Source organism: Mesocricetus auratus, unplaced genomic scaffold, assembly GCF_017639785.1.
Source record: "Mesocricetus auratus isolate SY011 unplaced genomic scaffold, BCM_Maur_2.0 Super-Scaffold_100676, whole genome shotgun sequence".
Lineage (NCBI taxonomy): Eukaryota > Metazoa > Chordata > Mammalia > Rodentia > Cricetidae > Mesocricetus > Mesocricetus auratus.
In genome coordinates this window covers 68227659-68253647 of record NW_024429266.1, presented here as the reverse complement: position 1 = coordinate 68253647, position 25989 = coordinate 68227659, and the positions used below count along the sequence as shown (strand labels likewise).

The window sequence follows — 25989 nt, the reverse complement described above, 5'->3', positions numbered from 1 at the left end:
CAAATAGGCTGGGGAGATGGATCAGTGTGTGATGTTCTTGCCACGGAAGCATGAGAACCCATGTACAAAGCCAGGGTCTCCCACCCCTAGTGCGGGGGTGAATGAAAAGTCACTGGCCAGCCTATCGGCCTGAGTCCATGAGCTCTACGATCAACTGGAGATCTTGTCTCTAAAAATTAAACCAACCAACCAACCAAAAAAAAAAAAAACATCCATGACCTCTAGCCTGCACATGCACACATGTGCACAAACATTAACATGTACAAATGCATATAGCACACACACACACACACACACGCTCCACAGACTTCATACATGTGCCCTCCCCTAAGCACATGAAAAGCGTCTTGCTATTTCATGTTTGACCATCCCTTTTGCACAAAACAGCATTTCTCAGGCTGTGACCATTCACCGTATTGGTTTAATACCTTTCCTTTCTGCTCTTTCCCAGGCTTCGCGAGGGAGGAACTCGCTCTGTCATCCTGTTTTTTTTAGAGGAGTTCACAGGCTTCCAGGAACATTGTGAAAGAGTGGTCGGGGCAGAGTGAAGGAAAGAAACCCACCGACTCCCGGGGTGTTTCACTGGGAGGGGAACAAAATAACACTTGGGCTTGGGAGTTCTGGGTGGAAGTTGTATTCATGAAACATTATTGCCACCAGGTCTGACGTATCTTCTCCCACCCACCCTGAGAACCAGCTCCAGTGGGCGCTGGTGAGCTACTGAACATTTTCAAGTAGATGTTTGCTTGAATTTCAAGGTCTGTAGAGCAGGCTTATGGGACTCAAAAGAAGTCTCCCTTTTAAGGGTGGTGGAGATGTCTGGGATGAGGGAATCAAGCAGGAAAGCTTATAGCCCTTTATACTTTGTACCCCGCTCCCTTTTGAGACAGCATTTCACACAGCCCAGGCTGTCTGGAGCTCTAGCAGTTGAGGGTGACAATGAACTTCTGATTCCCCCTCGTGCTGAGATGACAGGCATGCTCCGCCAGGCCTACTTTAACTTTATTCTGTCCTGGAGATGGAACCCACGTCCTTGGGCAGGCTTGTCAAGCACTCTACCAACTGAGCCACATCTCTAGGACGAACAGGGACTCTGAATGGAGGGAGCCAGTCCAGAGAGGAGTGGAATCCTCCCCAGAAGTCCTGAGTGGGCATTGGTAAGTAGGGAGCTCCCAGGATGACTTAGGGGAAGAAAACTGTGATTTTTGACATTTGAAAGATAGTGTTTGGGGGCAGGGGAGATGGCTTAGCTGGTAAGCTGTCTACTGCACAGGCAGGAGGAGCTGAGTCTGGACCTCCAGCTCCCATGCCAAAGTGAGTATGAGGCAGTGAGAGCCTGGGATACCAGCACTGGGAAGGAAGAGCGGGAGGATCCCCGAGGCAGCTGTTAGCCAGGCAGACTGACCAGCTGAGAGCTCCAGGCTCAGAGAGAGACCCTTCTCAAAAGACAAGATGGGGAGCAATTGAGGAAGGTGTTTGAAGTCAACCTCTGGCCACTACACGTGAGTGCAAATACATGTATGCACAAATGCATGAGCATGGGTGTATACACACACACAGCAGGTAGGGTAGCATCTTCGGAATCATCATGGGAAAAAATAGTTCACCAGGATTTCTCATTACACTCGTTGCTGGTTTAGTTGGTTAGGTCTGTTTTATTTTGGGTTATGTTTTGTGGGTTCTCTTCCCTGTACAGTGCTTAATATGGCTCTGCTATAGGGAGAAGGCAGGTATCTTCCCCCTCCCCTGCCTGCTTCAAATAGAACCCAGTGTCTTGTATGTGCAAGGTAAGCACTCTAACACTGAGCCCCACCCTCAGGCCCTAGATTTTCTTTTTGGGGAAAATATCTTCTCAGAGAAGGGCAAGGTATGGATGGATGCTCAGTGCTCTCAAAGGAAGGGAGTCCATGGAGTTGGACAGAATAGATGAAGAGAGCTGTTGGTGTGAGGTTTGGACCACATTTTACCTTTGCTGTGATAAAACACCCAGGCTGGATCAATATAGAGGGGCAAGGGTTTACTCTCCTCTCAGTTCCAGGCTACAGTCTATCTGCGGGAAAGTCAAGCAGCTAGTCAGAGTAGATCTGCAGTCAAGAGCAAAGAGTAGAGGCATCCTTGCTTCCTGCTTGTTTCTGCTTTGCCTAGCTTCCTCCAGTCCTATGCAATTTAGGGTTCCTGAACTAGGGAATAGTGCCACCCACAGTGAGCTGCATCTCCATTCAGCAGTTAACCATCAAGTCACCTACCATGACATGCCCACCGGGTAACCTGACCTAAATAATCCCATAACTGAAACTCTTTCCAGGTAATTCTAGATTGTAGCAAGTTGACATTTTAAACTGATCATTAAAGAAGGGTACATCTATTGGGATAGCTTCTGGTAATCCTAGCCAGTTTTCAGCACAGATCACTACACTGGGTTTGAGGGCTAGGGTCCTGTTCCACCTCCAGCCTTGTGACTTTGGGTTGGACTCTTGCCATCTCTGGGTGGGAATCTACTAAAGGAAAGGCCAACCAATTCAGTTGACTTGGCATTTCCTAATGTAATTGGGGTCCTGGTTCTGGCCAAAGACCCCATGAGGAGGTTTAACATCAGTTCTCACCTCACCAAAGACATGTTGACCAGCCCCATAGGATGCTTCCTTGTCTTGGAGTGGAGATGCAACAGACTGCCCATAGTACTTTATGCTGCTTAGAAGATCTGGCTGTCAGTCCCATGCATCTTTGATTAATACAAATGGGAAAATGAATTTATTATTATGCAATGAATATTTATAAGGTAAATACCATTTATCAGATATCAGGCATATTGTTGGTCTTCCGTAAATGGGAGTCATTATTAGCACTGATATTATTATAGATATTCTGGTTGGCCAACATTTTCAGAAACAAGCTAGAGCAGCAATGCTGCCTCAGCGATGGAGAAATGGTGGGTGTTTACTGTTTTGGTGGAACTGGTTTCCAAGTCTAGAAAGAAAGTAAGGTGGTTTTAGGCTCCTGGGGCCAAAGTCTCCAAGGCAGGGTGAAAGGCTTAGGATATTCATGGTGACTTCTTGGCCTTAAACAGGACTTACCTGAAGGACTCTCTCCACTGGGTTGGTCCCTCTACTGGCTTCTCTTTAGCTCATAGCAGGCTCTAGCTACCACATGGGTTGGACAGGGTCCTGGGGCCCTGATAGAAGAGAGTGATGGCTTGATGGAGGCAGGTTTGGGATAAAAGAGCAGGGTTTGATGGAAAGGGTCTGAACTCAGCTGGGTGATGAATGGAAAGGAAAGAGGGAACAGTTGGTGTGGTGGCTTTGGACTGACAGAAGCTCCTGTGGGTGTCAATCTAGGAGAGATGTCTCTCCAGATAGGCAAGTCTTCCAACTACATATCCTTCTCTGCCCATGATTGGCAAGGCTTAGTCTCTTGCTTTACCTCACAGACAGCAGTTAGATCAAGGAAAAACCTAGAAATCTGCTTGCTTACCCCTCCCCTCTGCCCTGTTGTGTGTCTTCCTCCCTCCCTCCCTCCCTCCCTCCCTCCCTCCCTCCCTCCCTCCCTCCCTCCCTCCCTTCCTTCTTTCCTCTCTCTGTGGTACAGTGCTTCCCCCCCCATCTCTATGTGTGTGTGTGCATGTGTGTACATCCATGGAGGCCTAGGTACCATTCCTCAAGAGCCATCCACCTTTTTTTTATGACTTAGACCTGGATCAGGCAACTGACTGACCAGGCATAAAATCAAGCTGCTATTGCCTGGCCTTTTTATTTTTTTTATAAAGGTTCTGGGGATCAAGCCCAGGAGGATGCTGGCACAGAAAGAACATAACCAACTAAACTACTTCCCCAGTGCCCCCTTCCTTTAATGTTTGCTATTAAAAGCTATCAGTTAAGCAATCATTGAAATTTAATTAAAAACCACCCACAGTGTTAATCAAACCACATTGCTGTTGAACTGCCCCTTTCCAAAGCCTCCTAGGCTTCTCCCAGGTCCTGTTTGTTGCCTTGGAAATGTGGATGCTGTACAGTCTTGGGCCTTCTGTTTCCCCTGACTTTGGTGCAGAGGTCATGCTCTGCATTGTCTTCATGTGCTCAAGATCATGAGTGGCCACTGTCATACCCCCATACTGAGGGTGCCCAGTGGAATGACAGGTACCCATTCACAGTCGGGTGTCCTATGTCCTTCCTTATACTAGATCTGGTCACTAAAGGGTCTAGGCCTGGGGAATGAAGAGGAAGAGGAACCTAGAGACATTTGGACTGGAGGGGCCTGGGCACCTTTGAATGCTAAAAGTGTGTCTGCTAGAGAGTCACCTTGTGAGGGTAGTGTCCTGCCTGGCTTATGTGATTCAGATAGAAGTCTACTCCTGATGTTAGAAAACTCTAAACCCACGGAACCTCAAAGTTCATATCTGTGAAATGAGATGTTGCTACTTAGTTCTTGAAATTAGTATGACATTAACTGAGATAATGTTCTAGAGATATCGAATAGTTGATAGATATTGATGTCTATTGTTCCTCCTCTGAATGTTTGGGGAAGTTCTTGTATTTTCATTTTATTATGATTTTTAAAATCGTGAGGGTAAGTGCATGTGAGTGCAGGTGCCTGCAGGGGTCAGAAGAGAGAATCAGAACCCCCTGGGGCTGGAGTTGTGGAGGGCTGTGAATGGCCTGAAGCAGGTGTTGGGAACTGAAGCTCAGATTCTCTTCTGATCCATATCTCCAGCCCAGGGATTTCTGCTGTTGTTGCTCATTTTGCCTTTTTTTTTTTTTGAGACAGTGTCTTTTGTAGCCCAGGCTGGCCCCAAACTTTATGTAGATGAGAATGGGCACAAACTTCTGATCCCATGAGATAACTGGGATTACAGGTATGAATCTACACAACTAGTTTATACAGTGCCAGGGATGAAACCCAGGGTCTCTGAGTGCCAGGTAAGTGTTCTAAAGATGTAGCTACATCTCATGTATGTATATGACAGCCAAATTACTCAAGCCTTAACTAAGTGCCTCTTACCTCAGCCTCATGAGGTTTAGGATTACACACCTGTGCCACAGGCCAGGCTGCAGGCAGCTTCAGGTCTCCATATAACATGGCTATGGGCATGTACCATTGTATATATGAGCCTGGCTTTCCAAATCCAGGAGAACACAGATTTGGACATATTTGTGGGCAATCGCATGACTCCATGTACATTGTCTCATTGAGTTTTCACTCAAAGTTTGGTCACAGATACTGAGGTGTTGTAGGAGATGTGGATTGGAAGGAAATGCCATGTAGAGAGCATACTAGATCTGAAGGCACAGAGAACATCTGGGAGTGTGTTGGCAGGTAGAGATCTACATGGCTGATTTGATGGTTCAGTCTGCTTCAGAGACTGTGATCACTTGACTTGACATGCATTCAAAACCAGTCAGAGCCAGGGAGAACTTGCAGGTTTTTGGAGGTAGTTGAGGCATCTGGACACTTGACCTCTAGTGTAGATGTCGGGGATCTCTCTCTCTAGTTTATCATGCTCATACTCTAGTCTGATCTCTTTTTTGTTTCATCTCTCTGGCTTTTTGAGACAGTTTCTCATGTAGACCAGGCTGGCCTCAGTCTTGCTACGTAACCAAGGATGACCTTGAACTTCTGGTCCAGTTTCCACATCCTGTGCCTTCCAGGGCATGAGCCACCAGCACACCTGTTTATGTGTTATTGGGAATAAAACCCAGGATCCTGGGCATGCTAGGCAAGCACTCAACTAACTGAGGTACATCCCCAGCCCTGATACATCCTTATCTCTTGATAGAGCCATAAAATGATATCATGAAGATAATCTTTGCTTGCGTTCTTCCCAGTTGGAGTCACCCTTGAGCTCTACCAGAAACACCCTACAAGCAGAAGTGTAAATATTATTGTGGTTCAGAATGAGATTAAAAAAGGCCCTTGTCATTGCTACCCATCTCCTTTTTGGAAGGGTTATCTTTCCTCCCATTTCCCAAGCCTTTCCCCACCTTATTCTAAAATAGTGGGGAATTGGAAGATAGAGAGGCAGAAACTTAGTAATTGAATAATTGTTGGTCACTAACAGGCCCTCCATTTGGTGTGATGCTATGGTTACCCTGGCGACTAGGAGGAACAACTGGCTTCAGGTTCCTCACCCCTGGAGTTCTTAAAACCCAGTTTCCATGGATGCTTGCTAGACTTGCTCAAATCTTCAAAATGGAAGAACCTAAAATGGTCTATTTCAAGTATTCTGTAGGAGATCTGTTCATATGAAATGTAAGAACCCCTAAATGGGGTCTGGGAAGCCTTAGGTGCACACAAGTGACACAGGAATTAATGAATAAAAGTATAAGATAAAGAAATAAGGTGGAGTGTGACGGAGGCACACACGTATGTAACCCACACATGTGAACATGTACATACATGCCACACATACACACAAGAATAGATGGCTGCCAACTAGGGTGTAGGCAGCATTGGGTGGGTGTGGGGCTTTCTTCAGATTCTGTGAGGGTCAGGCAAGAAGAAATGGACTAAAACTGACAGTAGTCATTTATCAAGCATCACAACAACAGGTGTGTCACCTGCATTTTCACTATTTCTGCAAAGCGGGTAGGATGGCCTCTTTTTGGGGAGATGGAGTGACTTCACAAGGTCACACGGGGAAGGAGCTACAACAGGGGTCTAAGTCTTGAGGCATAACAGTGACTGAGTGTGGAGACGGAGTCCCTTCTGCGTACTTCTGAGAGCTCAGGTTTCTTGGACAGTCATCTGTGCCTCAGTCGCTGCTTTCTGGTGGACCTGTTAGAAGACTCAGGGGGAAGTACTGGTTCATAGTGAGTCCCCAGTCAGGGGCAGTGAGCATGTCACTGCTTTTAGGAAAAGTCATTGTCAGCATCCAGCCTCGACCACAGAGATGATAGGCATGAGGGTCTTGGATTTGGCAGTGTCAAATTTAGACCCAGCTCTAAATTTCTACTTTTTAAAATTTGTGTGTGTGTGTGTGTGTGTGTGTGTGTGTGTGCACATATAGACCAGAGGCTGATGTTGGGTGATTTTCTCAATCACTCTGCACCTTTGTTTTTTAATCAAGGTCTCTTTGAACCAGTAGTTCACTAATTTGGCCAAATAACTTGACAGAGAGTTCTAGGGATCTGACTGTCCCTACCTCCTCAGCACAGGGATTTTGGTTTATACTGCCATCCTGTTTTTTACATGGGTCCTGGGAACTGAATTCTTATGCCATCTCCCTAACTTCCCAACTCTGAAATTTTGGGATGGATCTTGAGTTTCAGGATTGACAGATGATGTCCTAGAACAACTTACGTGGGAGGTAGGAGGATTATTCTCTGACCTTCTCAGTCATCCAGTTTACCCATTCCTGAGGCAATGGTAGGGATATCTGCCTCTCTGTCCTGTTGGGGATGGTGTCAGCCTTTGTCAGAGGATGGACTTTCTGAGGAGACTGTGGGACACTCTGCTTGGAAAACCATCATAGGCTGCTGTGAGCTGGGTCTTAACCAACCCTTACCTACCCAGAGGCAGGCAGGACAGCAGGCTCACACTCTGTAGGCACTCAGCTACAAAGCTTTTTTTGTTAGGACTGTCAAGAGCCTGTATGTAGGAGAAGGCTCTATTTGGGTGTGGAGGTCTTTAGAAGACAGTCTGGGCATGACTGAAGGACCCTGATGCATCCGTTATGGGCTAATGAGCATTGCAAGGCCCATGGAGACACACCAAGCAATGTAAAAGAGGCCTCATCCACTAGAGGTCAAGCACACAGATTTGCACAGCCATGATAGTTAAATTGCTCATTAGTGACACACCAGCAATACTGGTGAAAATATAGTATGTGCAAAGTCTCTAGTACAAGCCATTAGTTCATGTGAGAATACGAAACAGGTGGGATTATTAACTACATTTTACTAAAAGGGAAATGGAAGAAACAGGAGACCCAATCACACGATTAGACTTCATTCTCAGTGTGTATGATCTGCTGCTGTAATGCAGGTTTACCAAGAAGTACAGGTGTTCCTGCTGGCTTTTTGTGCTTGGCAGGATTGGGGTGCTGCTGCTGCACCTCATAACCTCCTTCCACATTTGGCTTCCTATATGTGCTCCAAAGCTAAGAGTAGACCTGAATCAGAGGGCATCCTTAGAGGGCCCTGAAGTCTGTAAACCGCATGGTAATAATTAGCTGCCCCTCTTCTTCCTGCGCTACTATGATGTGCCTTTTGTCCACACTAGTGACTTCATGGGCAAACAGGATTGTTACTGCCATAAACGAATTTCAACACATAGTTGCTCTTCTCAGGGTTGGTCTCCCAAGATGAAAAATCTGTTACATGGAACTCTTCTACCCAGTAGGAGGGCCAGAGAGCCTTGACTAGCCAGTGTGCAGGGCAGCTTGAAGGGCACAATGACCAAGTGCCCACCTCTCAGTTCTCAGCATGTAATCTTTGCCCTGGAATCTATCTATGTGTCTGTCTGTCTGTCTATCTATCTATCTATCTATCTATCTATCTATCTATCTATCTATCTATCTATCATCTATCCATCCATCTATTTACCTATCATCTATCTATTATGTATCTTTCAATCCATTTATCAACCATTCATCCATGCATTTATCATCTGTCTTGTCTATCCATGTACCTACGTGTGTGTGTGTGTGTGTGTGTGTGTGTGTGTGTGTGTCTGTCTGTCTGTCTGTCTATCTTCTATGTGTTTATTTTTTTCTGGAGCTGAGGGTTGAACCTTGGGATTCACATTCAGATCACATGCCTTACTACTGAGCTACATCTCCTGCCCCAAAACAGCCAGAGAATTTTGTTTTTTTGGAGTTAGGGTTTCTTAATGTAACATCCTTGGTTGTACTGGAACTTGCTTTGTAGACCAGGCTGGCCTGGAACTCACAGAGATCTCCCAGTCTCTGTCATTCAAGAGCTGGGATTAAGGCGTGCACCACCATATTCCCCCAGAATTTTTTTTGTGTGTGCATGTTCATGTATGTGCATGTGGAGGATAGAAGTCAACTGGGATGCTGTTTCTCAGGGTGTCATCCAGCTTGGTTCTGGAGATAGCATCTTTCACCGTGTGTGGGCTTACCAAGTAGGCTAGGCTGGCTGGCTAGTGACCCCCAGGGTCTGTCTATCTCCTCCTCTTAGTATTGGGGTTTTAAGTGTACACAATTATGTTCAGATTTATATGTGGGTTTTGGGGATCCAACTCAGGTCCTTGTGCTTCCAAGGCAAATCATTTACTGACTGAGTATTGTCCCAGCTCAAAACAGACACAGTTTTAGTGGACGATTTAGATATTTTAGTCTTATCCACCTCTAACTGAAGGGGGTAATTCAAAAGGTAAAAATGTTCCCTTTAACTGCTTCAGTGGGGGACAGGAGATACTTGCATTTTTATAAATATCCTCCCTGCAGCTCCTCCCAAATTTTGCAACTAATTGGCTGGGCTGTGTAGGAAGGCCAGAGGAAGGGCTTGGTTGTTTTGATTGGGGCAGGGGTTTTTTGGCATTAGAAAATATCTGATTAGAGACACTGTAGCTTGGGGTAAGAAGGGAAGGAACTTTTGTATTCAGTCCAGGACTTTTACTATGGTTTCCTTTACTAAGAGAAGCCATCCTAAAAGCAAGGAAAGAGTTCTTTGTCTCTGGTAGCCGGAGAAGAAGTGGGATGGATGCCAGAAAGAAACTGAAATTTCTCAGGGGAGGTATGTGGAAGGGTCTAAGGAGATGAGCATTTGTTATGGGGACTACGACAGTCACCATGGGCCAGGGTGCAGGTGACTCTCTGCCATTACCCAGGTCTTTGGGAGTCCACTGTTTGAACCCTGACCTCCAAATTGATGTCAGTTTTATTGTCCATATAAAGAAACAAAGGTGGTGTCTGTTTTTATGTGTGTGTATGGTGTATACGTGGGTATGGATTTGAATGTGTGCAAATGTGAAAGCAGGTGTGTGTGTGCGCATGTGTGCAAGCATGCGCGCGCACGTGTGTGTGCATGCATGCCCGGGTATGGAGGCTAGAGGTCAATGCCAGCTGCTGCTCCTCAGTTGGTCTCCACGTTGCTTATTTATCTACAGAGATTTTTCCCTGTGTGTACGCACAGCACACTTGTGGAGGTCAGAGGACAACTTTTTTGGGAGTGGGTTCTCACCTTCCTCCTTGTTTTGAGGCAAGGTCTCTCTTGTTTCAACTGTGATGCTTTATACATGCTTCTGGGTGATTTTCCATAGGAGTGAAGGACAATAGATGCAAGCCCCTGACTTTTTAAATGTGGATTCTGGGGATCAAATCTGGGTCATTAGGTTTGCTGAAAAGTGCTTTTCGAGTAGAGCCAACTCCCTGACCCCCCCCCACCTTAGTTTTTGAGACATAGCTCACCAACTGGCTAATCTGGTTAGACTTCAGGCATTTGCCTGTCTTTGCCTCCCTGGTGGCAGGATTACAGGCATGTGTCACAACTTGCAGCTTTGTTTGTTTGTTTTTCGAGACAGGGTTTCTCTGTATAGCTCTGGTTGTCCTGGAACTCACTCTGTAGTCCAGGTTGGCCTAGAACTGAGAGATCTGCCTGCCTCTGCCTCCCGAGTGCTGAACATGCAACTCTTTACATGGGGATGCAACTCAGGTCCTCACACTTGAATTGAAAGCATCTTACCCAGTTCCCCAGCTCCCCAGCTGCCAAAGTAGGAATCTGTTTACATGCTTATTGGTACTTTTTATGATTGTCTCTCTGAATATTCAATGTCATTCTCAGCAGCAGTTCCAGAGGCAGAGACTGGAGCTCCCATAAGGATGCAAGCGGGGAGAGTTGTTTAGGAAATTGGGACATAGAAGGCAGAAGTTAAATGCTAATTCTGATTTCCTTAAATAGGTGAAAATCAGAACTAACATTTGTCTTCTTCCATATGTATCACACACACACACACACACAGAGAGAGAGAGAGAGAGAGAGAGAGAGAGAGAGAGAGAGAGAGAGAGAGAGAGAGAGAGAGAGAGAGAGAGAATAGAATACAGTCTCTATTCTCCAGGTATTCTGCCCCTAGGAATTCCTCTATAAAAGTGTTATTGCACCTGCAAAATGGGCACATATAAAGGTCCTCAGTAAAGGACAGAACAGCAAAGGAATGAAGACACAAAGATTCTGGGAGCAGGAGTTAGGTTCATGTGGGACAGCCACAGGGCAGATGCCATGCAGACATCAGGAAGAGTAACAGGGCTCAATCCCTAGCACACAATGTTAAGTAAAAAGTAGTTATAGGGCTTTTGAGATGTTTCAGTGGGTAAAGAGGCTTGTCAAAAAACTCTGATGATCTGACTTGGTCCCCAAGACCCACGTGGAGGAAGGGAAGCATGGACTCCTGCAAGTTGTCCTCTGCACACATTGTGGCATGAACCTACCTGCACATAATGAAGGGGTAAGTGTGAGAGAAGGCAAACATTTAACAAAGATAACTGAAATTCAATGACGACTCCTCTCCCCAGTGTCACCCTCTTCAAATGAGCTTGGGTATGCCTCCAAGGGAGGCTGGCAGCCATGATGCAGAGGCCTGAGGATGAGCTCGAGGGCCCAGCAGGCTTAGCTGTGGACCACAGAACATTTGTGAGTGTGGACGAGACAGAGCACTCAGAAGTTTGGAAGGTGCCCCTCCCCAAACACAATGCATATAAGACAGAGTTTAAAAAGCACCAAGAGTTTTGAAAACCAACATTAATTGGGTAGATTCGAGGCTCATTTCCTAGAATCTGTTTGCCTAAGTCCCCATTCCCTTCCCAGCCCCTCCTGGCCCCAGTCCCTAACATGCAATTCATGAGTCCTGGGAGGCCACTTGAGCTTTATAAAATCTCTTGAGGGGCACCAAGAGGTGAGCTGCAGCTTTTCCCACCAGGTGGGGCTGGAGCAACCTGGCCTTCCTGAGGCTGGAGCAGGTGGGATAACATTTGGAGTCACTGAGGAGTTTTGCTTGTTGCTTTCTGATTAGCCCAGTGGAGATAGTTAGATCCACCTTGCAGGACCAATGACAACCTTTCTTACATCTTCTCCTCAGAGCCTGGTGCACTGTGGTGTCACAATTGCTATGGCAGATGTTTAAATTAATTCATGGATTCTGGGCAGGTAGCCTGAGTTTGAATCCCTGCTGGGCAAATTATAGACTGTGAGACTTAGGATAATTTCTTTACTTCTCTGTGTTATACAACCAGTGAAAGTGGGTTAATTGTAGTCAAGAGCTCAGTCAAACTGTGAGGGCTAAAAATGAGATATAAGTAATTCCAAAAAGCATCTGGCATTGAGCCTGACTGGGAGAAAGTAATATTAGCTACCATTGTGTGTGTGTGTGTGTGTGTGTGTGTGTTTGTGGGTGTGCATGTGTGTGTGTATGTGTGTGTGTGTGTGAGTACGCGCCCATGCATGTGGATGGATGTTCATGCATGTGCAACTCCATATATGTGTGGGGTTGTATTGAAGTTGGAGGTCAATCTTTATTACCTGTTTTTTAAGACAGGATGTCTCACTGGCCTGGAGCTCACTGAGTAGACCAGGCTGGCTGGCTAGCAAACCCCAAGGATCCTTTTGTGTCTGTCTCCCCAATGTTGGGATTACAGGTGCCTACTGTCACACCCAGTTCATCTATCTGTCTATGTATGTGTGTGTGTGTGTCTATCTATCTATCTCCTATTTATCTATCATCTACCAATCATCTATCACCTATTTATCATCTATCATCTATCTATCATTTAATGTGTTATGTACATGCATGTTGTTAGGTTTCAAACCTGGCACAAATGGTTGAGGTGCCTATTTAACATATCAAACTAGACTTGTCCTGCAGGTTCTCCCAGCATCCCTCAGTGCCTACACACTACAGGGTATGGGTTGCAACATACCCCACCCTCTACCCCAACTCTTCAGCCCAGGGGCTGGGCTGCCCTTCCCCCAGGGGTTCTTTCCTATGTAGTGATTCAAACATTTTGGTTGCCAGCCTTGTGGCCTCCTGGCTGCTGCACCTGGTTCCAATCTCTCCCTTCTCTCTTTTTCTTCCCCCTTCTTCTCACATGATCCAGATCAGTGGGTCATGGCTGCTCTGGACTCTCCCAGATGTCCCTGCCTCTGGCTATGCTCTCCCTCTTATCTGTAATAAACCTTCTCCTCCACCATACCTAGGAGCAGTCATGACTTTTCCTTTCCTTTTCATTTCTATTTTCCATTCATAGGCCAGAGGACAATTTGCAGGAAGTGATTCTGTCTACCATAGGGACTCTGGGGATCAAACTTAAGATGGTCAGGCTTGGTGTTCTTATCTGCAGGGCCATCTTGTCAGTTACACCCAAGTTTCTGTCTTTTTTTTTTTTTTTTGGTTTTTATGAGACAGGGTTTCTCTGTATTGTTTTGGAGGCTGTCGGTCCAGCCCGGCCTTGAACTCACAGAGATCCGCCTGCCTCTGCCTCCCGAGTGCTGGGATTAAAGGCGTGCGCCATCACTGCCCGGCTCCAAGTTTCTTTTTTTTATGCATGTTCTGGAGGTCTAACTCAAGTTCTCATGTTTGTAAGGCAATCCATCTCCCAATCTGCTACTCTTATCATTTTCTTGAAACACGCCAGGTAGCCAGCCTCTTGCTGATTTTCAGTGAGTTAGGCTATAAGTTGACTACAAAGCTTTTGACATACAAAGAGGATATGCTGGAATTGCCATTTCACTGTGGAGATTTGAACTTTCTGGATTTATAGATCCCAGAAACAGAATATACCCAGTTAGGCCATCACTTTCTTACCAGAAATGGTTTCTCATCTGGGTACTAATTATCAGGGACCTCATTAGAGAGGACTCTCTAGAGCTTGTTTTGAAGAAAACACTGTTCCAGGGGCCAGGGAGATGCTCAGCCAGCAGTGTTTGCAGTGCAAGCATGAAGATCTGGGTTTTAATCCCAGATCCAGAGAGGTTGACAGGTCCCTGGGAAGACAGAGAGAGATAGGTGCATCTCTGAGGCTTGCTGGCTGGCCAGTCTAGCTGAAACAGTAAGCTCCAGGCTCGGTGAGAGATCCTGTCCCAAAAGATAAGGTGGAGAGAGGCTGAGGAAGACAATTGGCATTAACATCTGGCCTCTACACACACACACACACACACACACACACACACACACACACACACGCACACACACATCCTCACAAGCATCACACCACACACACATACCACACTCACACACACACACACCACACACACAGACACATACACACACATACTATACACACATACACCATACACACATATACACACACATACCGTACACACACATCACACACATACACACACACCATACACATACACTGTATACACACATATCAGACACATCATACACACACAGACACCACACACACACACACACACACACACACACCACATACACACATACACAGCACAGAAATCCTGTTTAGGTAACTGAGGAACATGGAGTGTTTGGCATAGCCCAAGAGGACAATGAAAAATAAATATAGAAGACTTCAGTGGAAGGGGAGGCAATGTTCCCATCACAGGGGCAAGTATAAAATTTTCCAAGATACTAAGTGTAAAGGAGAGGGGAGGCTGTGTTAAGGATGCTGCAGCACTGCGGCTATTATTTCTTGGAAGATAACATAATGAACTATAAAAAGAGAGTTGGGCCAAAAGACAGGCAGAGCCAATAAAAGAGGGTGCATGGAAGTAGAGGGTAGAGAGTCTGGATCTCAGGGGTCCTAGCAGAGGCAAAAGAATTTCAGATGGGGAGTCAGGATGGGGAACCAGGTACTAAGGGTGGAGATTGACGAAGGGAATTTGATAGTAACTCAACCATCCTCTCTTCCTATATTAGGTATTGATACTCTACCTGTGATGAGAAGGATGGTTTGGGAGGTGAGTGGTTGAGACAGATTATTGTCTTCAGAGTATGTGTGCTTATTTTAAAAAGCCAGTCAGAGGCTGGGAATGCGGTACAGTTCACTCTGTAGAAAGCTTGCCCAGGATGCAAGAAGCCCTGGGTACTATCCTCAGCGCCACAGAAACCTGGAACAGAAACCTGGTACTGATGGTTTACACCAGTGAGCCAGCACTTGGGAGGTGAAGGCAGGAGGACTAAAGTCTGTAGTTGTTCATTACATGGAGTTTCAGGCAATCTATCTCAAAGGAAATGAGTAAATAAAACGAAAGGGAAACAGCAAAAGAGGATGCCAGGTTCAGCTGTGGGCTCCTGCTGTCTTAACATTTGATTAGAATTCAGTAAAGCAGATTATTTTAAAAATCTTTTATTTACATTTATGTGTGTGTGTGTGCGCGCGTGTGTGCATGTGTGCATATGGTACATGTATGGAGATCAAAGGACAATTTTCAGGAACTGGCTCTAGAAATTGGTTCTTTTCTTCCAGCATGTTGGGCCTGGGGATGGAACTTAAATTGTCAGACTTGGCTGCAAGTACCTTTACACATCACACACTAAGCCATTTGCACAGCTGCGTAGTTACCTTTTTATCTGGAAGTTCTCTGTATTCTTTCTATGAATGGATCAGACTAAAACTCCAAAGAGGTGGTCCTTCCCAAGCCCACTGCTTACTCTAATGTTTGTGGTCCTGTGTGTGTGTGTGTGTGTGTGTTTGCTCATGTGGTGTGTGCAAGTTCTTTGCCGTTGAACTACATCCCCAGGGCCGGGAGTGTTTTTTAGGGTACAAGCATGAAGGACTTTTCGTGGCATGTTCCTGACCTCTGCACCCTTTTCAGACATTTCTTTCACTACTTCTGTGTTGATGCATTTGCTACAGTAATGTGTGGGGGTTTGTGAGACCAGTTTTACCAGGAATCTGAAAGCTCCTGGGCCAAGCTCTTTAGTATTAGTCTAGGGTCACTCTTCCTGTATCATTGGCGGGGCGGCGTAGCACACATACAGTGGTCTGCCGCCTAGCATGCCAAAAGCCCTCCCTGGTATGGCACAGGCAGGTGCAAGTGTGTGTTCAGCGGAGAGCCAAGCAATGTCCAAGCCTAGCCAGGACCCTACCAGGGCAATTGGCACTCCCTACCCCCACATCACTGTGGAATTGCCATTGATTCTCAGTGTGCTGATGAGAGAAGAAAGGAAAACAAGTTCTGTGATGCTGTTTTTTTTTTTAATTTCACTGCATCGAAATCTTAGCTGCAGGACCAAAGCACGCCCCCCCCCCAACCTGGACTCCGACTTAACATTGTAAGCATTTTCCTTACAGCCTCCCAAAGTTTAAATATTAATTTGCCTGTAATTGGTGGAGAAAACAAACAAGCAATTAAAAACGTTACAGAACTGACTTTCTCTTTCCCGAGCCTGGCCCTTCCCTTTCATTTTGCTCCCACCGCCTAGAACTGGCTGTAAGACAATAGGACCCCAGGCTGTGTGGAATTCTAAGCCCCGCTTGCCTTAAAGCTACAATATGGATTTAATTTATATGCAAATGAAAGCAATAAAAAGGCAGACACTGTAGAAATTATAGGGTTTCCCCCTCCCCGCCTTTTCTTAGGAGAGCACAAATCCTTTCTCTCCTCTTCCGACTAAGACCTAATTATTATTGGTTCTCGACATCCCCCCCACAACTCTGGGTGTAAACTGGGCTGTTTAAGAAAAACAATAGAATATTGGAGCATTCCGGGAATTTCACAGTCGGACTGTCTCCTCTCCTCCCCCCACACAGGGCGTGCAGGGGTTCTTCTGTTGACCAGCAGAACGCAAACCTGATCAAAGGCTACCGGAAGCCTTAAGTAGACCAAAATGGGGGCTCAAATATGCTAATGGATGAGCTAAATATACTTTAATCCTGTTATAATACAAGGTAACTTGGAGGCAGGGAACAGGCTTGGTGGCTTTAGCCAGGGTGGAGGGGGCCCCCGGGGCACCCCTGTGAGTGTTGAATAGAAGTTGCTTCCTATTCTTTCTGTGGTTGGGGGTGGGGTTGGGGACTTCCTTCCTCAGATGCCCACACCGGCCCCGCCTGTCCCGTTTACAGAGTGTCAACAGTTGGGTGAGCAAGCCTCCTCAGTGCTTAGATCAGTATCCTGTGACCTTCCACATTGAAGTGCGCCATTCAGCCAAGCCTTCCAGCTGTTGCCTGAATGGTGAGAGTTTTTTTTTTCCCCTCTCTTCTTCTTTCTTCTTCTTCTTCTTCTCTTTTAGAGTTGGGTATGGCTTAGGAGGACACTAGGCAACAGTTTTAAATTAGGACCTTCCCACCACCCAGCTTGTGTTTTCAGAGCCGGGGGAAGCCTGGCTACAGGGCTGGCAGATGTATTTTGGGACAGAATTAAGCAGGCCTGGAGGGAAGCGAGCCTCTCAACTCACTTTCAGGACCCAGACTTCAGTCTTCCTGCAGCCTAGGCCTTGGGCTACAACTTCTGGCAGCTTATAGGCCCTATTTGCTTTAGACACAGTTTGAGTTGGAAGGTCTACATCAATCCTTGGGTCAACTGCTGGTATCACAAGATTTGGAGGTGGTGAGGTGGGAGAGAGTCACTTTGAGACCTATCTCAGAGCCAGGAGCTCAACTCTTAAGTGGGGAATCAGAGGAGCCGGGAGGTGGCCTACATAGCTGTCTGTTAAGTACAAATTACAAAGTGGATACATAAAGTTGCAATAGTGTATTTTGAGGCGCTTGCTTCCGTAAGAACCTTGGCTTGTGGCCTCTGAGCCTGTTACAGGCAGTTCAAATGGAGTCCTTGCTTTGCTTCTGTTTGTGCACAATCATTCCCCCTTTTCTTTTTCATTCTTTGTTCCTTTTCCTTCTTTTCTGCTCCCATCCAGCCTCCATTCGAATGGTGTAAGCAGAAACCTTCAGGCACAATTCACCTGGACCTCATAGAGTCGGCCACAAAGGAATGAACAAATGAAATCTTCTAAGCTGGGCGTTGAGCAAAGAGCACATTCTTCCTTCCCTGTCTCTCAGGCCTTGGTTTCCTAACCCTAACCCAGCAGAGTTAGAGAAACCGTGTGCAGTGGTTCCTCCACTCTCCATCTGAGGCTCAGGGGCCTCTGTCCAGCAGATGTTCAAGGGGGTAAGCATTCAGGGCTCCCAAGATGCTCCATCTCTGTTCTGCTCGGGTAGCAAGGAATGTTACCCCCAAAGAACACAGGGAACTGTCGGGGGAGGGGAGAAGCCACGGGTATCGAGGGAAGTCTGGAATTTGACCCTGGTCCTACCACTTACTGGCTTGGTGATTTTGGGCCTGGGTTATTTCATCTGTAAAATAAGGGTGAAAGTAGCTCTGTCAGGCTGTTGGGATTAAGTGTGATAATCTCTGCAGAGTGCTTGATGTGCTCAAAGCTGGAAGCAGCTGGTGACAGGTGACTCTCTTAGGACTCAACCTTGCTCTGGCAGGATGTCATTATCCCTGGTCACGAAAGAGTCCCTTTGGTACTTTCAAAGACAGTAAGAGAAAGTTCAGCTCTCTGTTTAAAGCTCTTCTCCCTGTCCCTCTAGCCCAGTACGCTATTCTCACTCAAGGCGTTGATGTTTGCTGAGGCCTGGCCCGGGTGTGTGTGATCTGTGGCCCCAGGTGTCTCTAAGATTCCCTCCCACCTCTCCTTTTCCTGGTTCTGTCTTTCTTTTTGAATATTGTCCTCAAATCCTGCCTAGAGTTAAGACCTCCTGAAGTCTATGGGAAGGTGGTGTGGTGAAGGGCTGTGGGGGACAATTCTGTTGTCTTCTGCAAACAACACGTTCTTGTCTGAACAAAACAGCCACCCCCAGCAATGGATCTGGGAGCTCCAGTCCTCTTTTCTGTTCTTATAACTTATAGAATGGTTTTAATTATATAGTGTTTTTCCAAGTAAACAACCCGACTGTAAAAGGAAAACAACATTAATTTTTGTCAAAATAAGTTGGGGCCAATCCTGGCTGATAACATCAGTGACCAGGCATCTTATACTATCCTTGTTCCCTGTGTCTGACACCCTCTTATCAGTAACAATAGGAAAACAGAAACCAGTTCCCAGAGACACAAGAACCCCAAGCCATCTCAAGCACAGGAATCCAGACCCACAGGGACCCAGAAGTCATTTTGGTGATACTTTTCTCAGGGGAAAATTATGCAAAGGTCTTTGTCTCCATTACAGGCAAACACAATATTATCCCGACTGTAGTACTAGCCATGGGATACCTTTTAGTTCACTTCCAAAATGCCGTAGCAAACATGTGTATAGTGACAGCATCTACTGAGCAATTCCTCTGCTTCCTTTATTTAAACTCTTCATGTCACACACATTCATTAACATCTCCCCCCATGTCTCATTACTATCTCATCAAACATTTATCATTACTTCCAGATAGACAATTAAAATTTCATACAGTTATTTCTCTATATTTCCAGACCTGCCTCATCTACACCCTAACAATTGGATCAAAAAAATGATGAACTTTCAATTTAATTTATAGAAAAGCTTAGGAACAAGTTCTAAGATACATTTTGGATGAAGTATAGATGTCTGGCCAGACAAAGCTTGTTCTTCATCAAATAAATAACTGGATTCCATTGAAAATATAGTAAGATCCGCAAACGATGTAAATGGGCGATTTTAAGGCTTGAACTGGATTTGTTAGAATTGAGTACTCCCAGACAGCAGAGGCAATAAATGTAAAAAGATTAGTGAAGAATTACCCTTTCCAGATGCCTGTTACATTTAGGATTAGAGGTCCCAATACGTGTTACATATCACACAAACTGCACAGAGCCTGCAAGTATCAGGTTCATCAAGAGAAGGGAGAGGTCTTTCTTGCCTGGAATTTAAGAATGGAGGCTGGTTTTTCAGCTACTTACAGCCCGGAAGAGAATTTCCGGATGGTGAGAAGATCCAGTGTTAGCAAGACGGGGGTCCTCTGGTTCTTCCTGTGCAATTTCTCAGTCTAGACCCGGACTTCTAGCAGAACAGTCATTTGAGACCAAATGCAGCCTAAGGGGCTTGACTAAAAATTTATCAAATCATATGAACTTGGTTTGGGGAAGGCACAAATTCCTCATTCGGATTTTTGTTACCAAAAATCACTGCTAAACTCTCAAAGTCTGGGCTCTCGCTATTTGCCCCCCCCCAAATAGGCAAACCAGAACCATGTCAATTTAGTCGGTCTATGTTAATTCAACTGTTTAATGCAACTTTCTTAAGAAAAATACCAGTGGGGTCCTTCAGACACGTCTCACCTAATTCAAGCTCTGGGTTACCAAGCTGTAACTCTTACTTGGCGAAAAACACACTCTCCCCCAGTCCTCCAAGATCTCAGGGATTCCAGGCTGTTCTCAAACTCAGCAAGGAATGGAGGATGACCTTGAATTCATAATCCTTCTGCTGCCACCTCCTGAGTGCTGTGATTACAGATTTGAAGCACCATGCATGGTTTATACAGTGCTGCCTGGGTAGAACCAGGTTTTGGGTGTGCTAGACAAACACTCTGTACCCACTTCTTTTCTATGGGGCTTTTGGTTCTCTGGCAGGATGCTCGACATGCGCTGGACAGGTGGGGCAGGGGCTCGCTAGGTGAGGCAGGCTTGCTGAAGATGCCAGGGACCTATAGTAGACTTGTATTTTGGTATGTATTATGCTGCCTGAGCCGGCACTGAACTTAACAGGTTTTGGAGGAGGGTTTTCAATTTTAGCAGATGGTGTTTGGTATTGCTGGGGAGATGTTTGGGTCTGTGTAGGGATAGATGGGCTATGGTACATCTGATGCTGTATGTTCACCACTTGACTTGATGCCTCTTCTCCTAATCATAGGGTCTTAGCAAACAATCATATACTCCAGTTACAGGCTTGTTTTTTATAACCCCTTTCCCCACTATGTATATATATTTGTATGTGTGTATGCATGTGTATGTGTGTACATGTGGGTGGAACTCAGATTGTCAGATGTGGCAGGGAGCACCCTTACTTGCTGAACCCCAGCCCACTGTTAGTATGTAGAAGGCAGGGAGCCTACCTGAAAGTGGCTTCAACACATTGACTTCTTTGTGCTTCTCTGCAGTGAGCAAATGGAAGCCGGCCTAGGAGTACAGCAAAAGCAGCAGGTGATTCAGGGTTAGCATTTTATAGACTTTTCCCCTGATGTCTGAGAGAGTGGGAGGGTTCAGGATGGTAGCACTGTGAGATGATGTGGTGGAGAGGGAGTGTTGGGCACAAGGAGGTCTGTGTCAGGACCAGAATCACACCCTATTCAGTCTTTATTGGGCCACATAGCGATAAGCAAAACAGAGAGCTCCTGAATTGGGGTAGTTCTGACCTCTCCAGGATAAAATGTCAGCCCTCTGAGGAAGGCACCAGGCTGCTGTTGACCACTGAAACGACCTACTGACCTACAGACCTACTACCTAACTCATGACCGCCTACGAGGCGTTAGCCAGAACTGTGTGTGTCTGAATTTAGTTCTACCTTCTAGTTGCTCTTTCCAAAAGGCCATCAGATGCTCCTTTTGTGACAGCTATTTTTGGAGGCCTTCTCTTCCATCCTTGGAGTGTAGACACTCAGTATAAGGCTCAGCTGCCTCTCCTTAGGCCTTGATACATAACACCCTGTGACTATTTTTGAGTATTTTGGTCCACAGTTGAGTTGATTTCTTCCTTCTTAACAGTTTTTGAGCTGCATTTATTTTTTTATATGTGGATGTGCACCACAGCATGCCCATGGATATCAGAGGACAACTTGGAATTGTTGACTGTTTCCTTTCTCCACGTGGGGCCCAAGGGTTGAACTCAGTTCATTAGGCTTGGTGGCAAGAGCCTTCATTAGCAGCTGAGTCACCTCACTGGTCCCACACTTTAATCTTTTAGGAAAGGTCTCTCACATAATCTGGAGTTCACCACAGGGCAAGATTGGCTGGTCAGCTAGCGCCAGGGATCTGCCTGTTTTCTGCCTCCCCAGTACTTGGATGACTAGTATTCTACCACACCCGGCTTTTAACATAGACTCAGGGTCTCAAGCTCAGGTCCCCATGATTGCTGACAGATTTAGGTGTTAGTCTGCACTGCATCATTACTTCTGATTGGAACAGTAATGATTTTTGTTGGTCAGTGTTCTGAGGGCTTATTTTCACAATGAATTTGTGACACGGACAACCTTGAACCACCATGTAGGACAGAGGAAAAGTGTGTTCAAGAGTGTTATGAAGCTTGGGAGGGTGTGGGAAGTGTCTAACACATGTGTCCATCCTGGGACATGCATGTGACCAAGGATGACTATGGATTCGGCCCAACACCAAATTGTAAACTTACTTAAAACATTGAGTTTTTTTTAACTTCCCACCCCAAATTTGTTACTTTAGTGAGAACTTAACATTTTTGTACACATTATATCTATCTATCTATCTATCTATCTATCTATCTATCTATCGTGTGTGTGTGTGTGTGTGTGTGTGTGTGTGTGTGTGTGTGTGTGTGTGTGTGTGTGTGTGTAGGATATAAGAAGACAACTTTCAGGAATGAATCTCCCCTTCCACCATGTGACTCCCAGGATTGAACTCAGGTGGTCAGGTCTTCTGAGATGTCTTGTTGGCTCTCTAGTTTAAACTTTGTAGATAACAATTTTGTGCTTGCAATGTCAAAAATTTGGCCATGTTTACAAGGTACCTATTATTCTCTTTATTTCCAGACCATGTAAAGCTAATGTATAATCATGACAGTCTGCTTGCCCTGGGAAAGTTAATCTAGATGTTGTCTTGCATCTCAGCAAAGGAGCAGCAAGCAGATGAGAGAACAGGGTTAGCACTGTGAATGGTGGATCTTGGCCCAGAGGCAATAGAGGGTAGTGAGGTCTATGGCAAAGTGATGTGTCAGACTTTGTCACAGGGTCATGACACATTGTCCTCGAGGATTACCTCACTCAGACTGCAGAGGGACACCTTGAGCCTTTTAGGGTGCATTTCCAAGTCTGTCTGCCCTCAATGGTCTATGAGTTTCTCCTGGGGTCAATATTAAGCCTCTTTGTCTGCCGCACATATCTGGCATTGTTAGGGACACAGTGAGTCAAAGAATAGCCCTCTCATTTTAATGGGGTCTGGGAGAGTAGAGATTGGGGGTCATCTAGGCTGGAACAGGAAGAGCCTGCTGGGATCATATAGCAGCAGCAAATGAATGTAGTCTTCAGCTTGCATTCTTCCTTAATTCTCCTTTCACTGCGGTGGTGTCACTGAGAAATGTACCACTCTGCAAGCCAGACACAGCCTAACGTCAGGCAAATCTGAGCTCGCCCTCACCCCTAGCCCCGTTAAATTGGTTTGATCAGCCTGGTGGCCTGGAATGTCTGAGGGCTTGCAAAAGACGCAAGGGCATTTGTTGGGGGTCTCATATACACTCCCAGATTTGACATGGCTCAACAGTTGCATGGCTCCTTCTGTCTGCCTCCAGGACAGACTCAACTTCTCTGCCCAGCCCCTGCCTCCCCACTCAGGACAGTTAACACAGGCTGACTCCTTTAGACAGCATCTGATTTAGAACAAAATTCTCATTAAAACAAGACGAAGCCAGGGCTTGGGGAGACAGCTCAGTCGGTGAAGCATGAGGGCCCAGGTTTCATCCCCAGTAAGGGAAGTCGGTGTGATGTGACAGCTCTTGGTTAAATGCACAGCACTGTGAAGTGGAGATGGTCGGATCTCTGGGTCCCCTGGCAAGCCACCCAAGCCCACTTGTTGAGTTATAGGCCAGCCAGACCCTATATCAAAAAAAAAATAGCCAGCATCTTGAGGTTGATGCCTGACCTCCACAGCACCCGAACACACATGGATATGAGCATGAATGCTCAGATACACACACACACATACACACACAAATAAACAAACAAATGGAATGATGAAACAGAGTAAGAGTTCCCATGGACAGTAGCATATGAACACTTCCTGGAGCAAGTGAGTAGGCAGGGCCGCAGGATTGTGCTTAAGGTACCAAAGGTATTTATTTACTTTTTGAGACAGGATCTTGTTGCATAGGTCAGGCTGTCCTTGAACTTGAGACTCTCACCTCATCTCTCCAAGTGCTGGGATTACAAGGGTTCCACTACACCTGGCCAAGAGATGATTCATGTGTGTGTGTGTGTGTGTGTGTGTGTGTGTGTGTGTGTGTGTGTTTCCCCCATCCCTCTTGATCTTCCTGCCTCAGTTTCCACAGAACCACCATAGCTGGCCTTCTGAATACATTTTTAAAAGATTTATTTTTATCTTTAACAACTACCTGTATCCGCATGTGTCTCTATGTGGGCGTGTAGAGGTAGGTGTCTGAAGAGGCCAGAAGATGTCAGACTCCAGGAGCTAGAGTCACCCAGTTGCTCTTGTCATGGGTGATGGGAACCAAACTCAGGTCCTCTGCCAGACCAGCAGGTGCTTTAACTGCTGAGCCATCTCTCCAGCTGCCTAGGAATAGTCTTTCCACTGTTTGATGCTGGTGCAATGTGTTTGAGTCATTGTTTTAGCCTAGAAGGCCCTTGAGACATTTTAGTAACTGGAAGGACTTTGCTCCTCTGGTGTGTTCCTAGATGAGCCTATGGCCCCTAGAAGTGGAGTGACTTATGTTAGGTTTACAGTTAGGCTGCCTAGTCTGCTTAGGTGAGGATGACGCTGTTATGACTATTTTTTCTTGCTCTGCTAAGAGCTGGCCTCATAAGGATTAGATGGGACTTCATATCACCCAAGTCACAGGCTGTGGGAACCTCACACTCTATGTGTCACTGGACAGTGACAGTGCTTTAGAGTCATTAACTGTAGCCTGAGTGGCAGGGCCTGACACATGGCGCGAGAATAGAAACTAGGGACCTGGAGGGGCCTGGGATGTGACTCAGTGCCACATACCATGTGCAAAGCTGTGAGCGCTGTCTTCAGCACCATAATAAAACTATCTCATTAATTAAATAAAAGTAAGTAAACTGAGGGCTGGGAAATGCTCCATTGGATAGGAGTACTTGCCATGTAAGCATGAGGACCTCAGTTCAAATCCCCAGGACCCAGGTAAAAAGTTAGATGTAGCTGAATGATTGTATCTTCAGAGAGTGGGGACAGAGAATTACTGGAGCTTGCGGCCCAGCTCTAAGTTCATTGAGGAGACCCTGTGTCAAGGAAGTATGCTAGAGAGTGATGGAGCAGGGTACCCAGTGTTTCTCTCTCTCTCTCTCTCTCTCTCTCTCTCTCTCTCTCTCTCTCTCTCTCATACACACACCACATCAAATGAATGAATGAATTTGGGAATAAATTAGTAAAGTGTTTGCTTTGCAACTGGAAGGGTCTGAGTTGGATTCTGAGCCCTTAGGAGAAAAGGGAGACTTGAAGTGCTGGCACTGGGGGGAACTGAGGCAGGCAGACTCTGAGATTCCTGTATGGCCAATCTGGTCCACACAGAGAGTTCTAGGTCAACAAGTGACCTTGCCTCAATAAAATGAAATAAAGTAGACAATACCTGAGGAATAACACATGAGATTGTCGTCTAATCCCCTGCACATGTGGGCACACACACACACACACACACACACACACACACACACACACACACACACACAAAATAAAACCAAACAAATTGGAGATGGGAGTGGAGAGGGGAAGGAGAGGAGTTGACAGGAAGTGTGCCTAGGACACTGAGTTATAACTCTTAGAAGTTTTTCATTCTTTTGCTTCTGCTTGATCTTTTTTCTGTCTTTCACCATCCATCATGGCTCGATGGGGGATCATCTTCATTGTATGCATCCTCTCAGCAGGATGCAGAGTCTACAGGGTTTGTCCAGTGAACATCACCAGCAAGGTACTGATGTACAAAAAAGTTGTGCTTGTTTCTATCCTTCCCTCATGATGTAGAAGGGATGTGTCAGCTGACTTGTCCACAGCAGTGTTGCTAAATGTGGGTAGGCTAGACAAAGAAAGTGCTCACCTGGTTCTAGACTTGAGGCTCAGGGTCCCCTTCATTCCTCATAGGGAACTTTACACTCTCGCAAGACAACTCCATTGTGGGTGGCCTGAAATTTTGAGTTAAAACAAACAAACAAACAAACCCAAACTTGTTTCTTTTACTA

General features: G+C 45.9%; 1 long non-coding RNA gene across 2 annotated transcripts in view; it reads left to right on the top strand.

Annotated features, from left to right (window-relative positions):
- The first annotated feature begins 16674 nt into the window (after nucleotides 1–16674).
- LOC110340911 overlaps nucleotides 16675–25989 on the top strand; it is a 49960-nt gene continuing 40645 nt past the window's right edge. For both annotated transcript variants that reach the window (XR_005874298.1, XR_005874299.1), the window contains exons 1-2: nucleotides 16675–16801; nucleotides 16976–17084. This is a non-coding gene — a long non-coding RNA (uncharacterized LOC110340911). The remainder of the gene's footprint in view (nucleotides 16802–16975; nucleotides 17085–25989) is intronic.